Consider the following 5,279-nt stretch of genomic DNA (forward strand, 5'->3'; position numbering starts at 1 on the left):
AAAACATCATACATCAACACATTGAAGAATTACTAGTACATGCCAAAAGATACAAAAGAATAAGAAAGATGGATGTTATATAGCAACATGGCCATTAGGTGGAAATATATATATATATATATATATATATATTAACTCTTTGTAAACAACTCAATTGTTTATCAAAGCTACATAATAAGGATCAAAATCAGACCCTAAGGCACAAAATCAAGTATCTATGCTATTTCTAGGATTTTTTTACAAATCAAAGAGTAAGACTTAAGAGCAGATTAAAAAAGAGATTTTTGAAAGTTAATTTTGTATCATATAGTTTAATATTGAAATTTTGAGGGATTTTCAAAATTAGTGATGTACTAAGTGGATTTAGATTTTGAGAAATAAAAAAATATTCACAAATTTGAGGATTTTTTGAATTTCATAGTATACATATAGGTAAAAATTTAGTAGTTTTTTTTGTACTTATTATAGATGTGTGTAAAAAATTTGAAGTCAATTAAGCAATTAGATTAAAGAATACATGAGTTTTTGTGGGTTATGATTTTAGATAATTAAAATTTAGGATTAGTGATAGATTTCACAATCTAGCAATATTTATCTATTTAATTAAAGCAAAAATTATTGAGATTAATTTAGACTTGAATAATTTTATAATTAGGAAAAGTAATTAAATTTTAATTTATTGTAGGATTTGATAAGAATTTTTTTAATATTTAGGATTTGATTAAAGATTTATTAGAGTTGATTTAGGATCTAGAATGTTTTTAGGATTTGGTTTAGAATTTGGTCAAAGATTAGGATTTATGATTTGTTTAGGATTTAATTAGAGTTTTGGATTTTTCCAGGATTTGATTAGAATTAATCTAGAATTTAGGATTTGATTAGGATTTAGGCTTTGATTAGGATTTAGTTAGGATTTAGGATTTACTTAGATTTGATTAGGATTTGATTAAGATTTGATTTAAGTTTTTTTTAAGATTTGTTTTGGATTTTATTAGGATTTGTTGAAGATTACATTAGGATTTTATTAGAATTAAATTAAGGTATCTATATTTGATATTTCTTTAAGATTTTTATATTATATATATTTTATTAAGATTGATTTATTATTTATTTTTTTACTTAAGTTCTTAAAACTTCTTTTGGAATTAATTAAAGATTGATTAACATTGTTTTAATTTAATTAGAGTTTGTTAAGGATTCTATTAAAGTTGTTAGGATCATCTTATTGTTAGTTCCATTTTTTTTTTCTATAGCCAGATGTCTAATTCATTCTGAAGCAGATTTCAAATAATATGACATTATTTGTTGTTTTTTTATAATCTTATGTCTAAAGACCAAGTTGAAACTATGATATTTCCCTATATAAGTAAATATTTGGAAAGAGAGGGATGTGTGTATTTGTAAGCTCAGTAATTCCATCAAGTAAATTTTTTGTTTAGATTCTTAGATATAGGTTTTCTTTTTTACATTTACAATGGAACTTTATTGTAAAGCTATGATTATTCTATTATTTTAGTAGAATCAACCATGATTATTATGCTTTACTAAAAGATTATTAACAACTTCCATATCTATGACTTTGCCAAGTTGCTGCTGATGCCAATGATCTTCAAATGACCAATTTTGTTGGAGAGTTCCTCACAGACCAGGTAGTTTCACACTCTTAAATCTTCAGAGTGTGGCATGTAGCATCTTTGTTGAAATGACATCTTGAAAAATTAGCCTCTTTATCAAACGATTTTCTTTTTTAAGTAGAAAAATGTTGGTGATTGAAGGTCAAAGAAAATTAAGGTGTCAGAACATCTCTCTCAGCTACAAAGAGATGGGCAGGGCATGGTAAACTTCTTACTTTTGCTCAAGGATATGTATACTGTTCTACTGTGGCTGATTGGGCGATAAGAATGAAATTATTGAAATTCTTAAAATTCTTGAGCAAAGCTGGGTTCAATAGTTTTTGGAGGGGGGTCTAAAACTGCCCAAGCTCTTATAATTGTTCTGTTGTTGATTTTATTTTTATTTTTATTTTTTTCAATTTTTTTGGCTTAATTGTTTTTTGAGCGCTTTGCACCTTTTGCCCTGTGAATACCAAATGAGCTCAAGCCATGTACAATGCTGTGCACGTTGTTGATTTTTATTTATTTATTTATTTTTTTGGCTTAATTGTTTCCAGGCTGTACGACCTGTGGCCTGTGACCCTCAGTATCTAGGTACAACCATGCTTTATGTGCTTGCAGATTACTTGCAACTTCTTTCGAAAAGCTTCCTATGTTGTTGATTATTCAGTTGTGTGAACATGCAGGTGGTCTTCTGTTTCAAACACAGAGAGTGGTGGTATGAAAATCAACAACAATCATGAAACAGTAAGAGTTGTTATAGTTTTCAATAGAAATGTAAGAACTTTAGATGTTAATTTTTTTTTATTATTGATTAATAAAAATTCAAAAAAAATATTTTGAAACCATTTATAGAATCAATTTATCAGTGACATTTTTCCATTTGCATTGAAATAAAATATTGAGATTTATACAAGTTAAGAAGTTAGTGAATGAAATAATCTTCGATGAATGTGAGTTCAAATCTGAAAGTTAAAAATTTTGTGGCACTATTTATACAAATAATAATCTCATCTCTAAATTATTTATACTTTGAAATTTATGTAATGTAATTGCCATCTTAAAAATCTTAGGTTAAAAAACATGTCTACATTAAATTAAGTATTAATATACTTTGTAAGATAAATAATTAATAGAATAAACATAATCATAAGAAAATTTATTTTATAATAATTTTTTAATTATTAGATATTTACTGAAAGATATGGAAGTAATGATTGTAATAAAAAAAATGTGAAGCTATTTGGGATTAATAATTTATTTAATTTTCAATTTTAAGTAATTTTATATTCAGCATATAAATTGATATTTTAAATTCTAAGTAATTAGGTTATCTTTTTGATATTTTATTTTCCTTTCATATTATTGGTATTATTATGAATAATTATCTCCTTATTATAAAAAATTGCCTTTAATACTTTCTATTAATAGAAAAGATGAATAGAAAACTTTTAAATCCTTTGTTCATTACAATTAAAAAGCCCTATTTTATTTTGTATTTAAGATTCTAAAAAGAAAAGATGAAATAGAATGCACATTTAATAATATGACATGATAATATGACAAAATGTGACATGAAAAGCGTATTAAGATATGATGAGCGTTTAGTTCCTACAGTGATGGGCGATGATGATAGGTGCATAGTTTGACGATCGGCAAGGGCAGCAATGACTTCCACGAAGAGTTGCCGTAAAGACGACATGTGAGTTGAAGACGATGAAAGAGAGCGAGAGAGCTAGAGACAAATCGTGCAGCGGTGGTGGATGATGGTCTTCATGGGTGAAGGTGCCATGAGCCTGCTGTTGCTGCTATAAGATTCGGTGGTTGGTACCATAGCTGTTAAGCAGCAGGACTCTAACCTTTGCTCGTCGATAACTTAAGTTTGCAGTAATCGTCACGTAAACGGGCTCTCCAGTGAAGTCGATCGCACTGCTGCAACGGATCAGACATTTCTAGTTTTTTTGATTGGATCTATGGGTTGTACCGCCTGAGGTCAGAACGCACGTCGTTGTAGGGTAGTACATGAACTGCAGCGACCCACGTTGTTTGAGTGGCTAGTGGCGAAGCCTGGACCCACACCTGATGCTATATCAAAATTTGGTTGAAACAAATTAAAAATAAAAATAAAAAGTAAATTATTAAATTATTAAAAAAAAATGTCGAACGAGTATGAGCTCTGCATCGATAACACCTCCTTCATGGATTATGGCGGATTGGTTCACGATAAGACATGCTACGGAGATGAATTAGAACTGTCGGTTCTGAAACCGCGACAGCAGTCGGTGGCTGTCTCTCGACTCATCTTCTTGTGAATGTGTTGGATCGAAATGGGGATCATTAACAAGGAGGTTCCTGACTTGTGCACACCGTGGTGATGGTGGTGGTGGTGACTTGGGTGCTTACTGTGTACCACCCCAATCTTCGTACAAGATTATCTGGATTTCTTAAAAGGAGCAGATGTCGAGGGGTCTCACAAGCTCCTGTTCACGGGTGCAGCGTCAAGTGACTTTAGCTCCACGTAAGCTTTGAAGGACGTGAAACATGTGTCAATGGATTCTCTCCTTTGCCCCCTTATAAATAAGAATTATGAGAAAATGAATGTTTGATCATAGAAAATTGAACGAGGGAATATCTTGCGGTAAATAAAATTTAATGAGAAAATGAATATTTGATCAATGAATCATTTAATGAATGAGTACAGAAACAAAGTTGTGAAAAGATTTGCAACCAGGAACCCATTGACTTGTTCTCATCCGCTGTGTGGAACTGTAATCGAACACCCTCCTTGAAATTCAGACATTCACTCGTGAGACTTTTGGAAGTTTTTTTCTTGTCGTGCAACCTGTAATTATGGATCTTCGTATACAACAAGCTTGTAACTGGTATGTGGAGCAGTCTCTGAGTGTCTGAAGAGCAGCTTGACTCACCGATTCTAAAGTGTTCCTCACGGTGATATCAAAAAATCGCAGCTCTGAACGTTGAAGACCAAATCACGTGCTTCACTTGCGACAAGCCTCAGTTAGTGCGCTTCGGCAACTGTTTGCAATTAGGAATCGGGTACCTAATCACTTCTCCGAAACATTCAGATAAAAGGCAGTGCAGCTCGCTTAATTGGCAATAGCTACGTTGAGTCCTAATGAAGAGCATCTGAGCAATGTGTAAGACTACAGTGTCCAGTGACTGGTTCTGCAAGGTTTCGAAATCACCAATCTTTTCCCGCTACCACCTACTAGCTCTCAACGGTCGGACTCTAAGCCAAACGACTAACAAACAAGACACTCAAGGTCCATGAAAACACCCTTCCAACCTCATCCAGTAGCACTCAAACCGATGATCTCTTGATTTGTTTGATGTGAGGCCATCATGGAGGCAGTGGCGTGTGACTCCCGTGATCAGATCATGCCATGTGCATTCATATACCAGTGAACCCCTTAAAGCTGGTGCGCGAAGAGCCGCACTTGTGCATGAAGGAGTTCACCAGCACACGAATGCCCGTAACAATAATAACAACATCAGCTATGGATTATCTTGTTGGAACATGAGCAAGTCTGGTGGAGAACGGCTCCCGGCCACTATTAAGTACATCTCATCTGCCGGCCTGCAGCCAAGACCTTGCAGCAGGGAAAGTCTAACAATGTGCTGAAGGGTCAATCAGACAACTTCGTG

At 32.8% G+C, this 5,279-nt stretch overlaps 1 long non-coding RNA gene across 3 annotated transcripts; it reads left to right on the forward strand.

Moving 5' to 3' along the window:
- The first annotated feature begins 748 nt into the window (after positions 1–748).
- LOC141046153 (uncharacterized) lies at positions 749–4,170 on the forward strand. 3 transcript variants are annotated; one of them, XR_016506268.1, is made up of 5 exons: positions 749–1,649; positions 1,776–1,836; positions 2,171–2,207; positions 2,300–2,390; positions 3,231–4,170. It is a non-coding gene; the product is annotated as an uncharacterized LOC141046153 (long non-coding RNA). The 3 variants fall into 3 exon arrangements; XR_012218876.2 differs by lacking the exon at positions 3,231–4,170 and having other exon boundaries at positions 2,284–2,475; XR_012218875.2 differs by lacking the exon at positions 3,231–4,170 and having other exon boundaries at positions 2,300–2,475.
- The last annotated feature ends 1,109 nt before the right edge of the window (positions 4,171–5,279 follow it).

This window comes from Physcomitrium patens, chromosome 14, assembly GCF_059467195.1.
Source record: "Physcomitrium patens ecotype Gransden chromosome 14, ASM5946719v1, whole genome shotgun sequence".
Lineage (NCBI taxonomy): Eukaryota > Viridiplantae > Streptophyta > Bryopsida > Funariales > Funariaceae > Physcomitrium > Physcomitrium patens.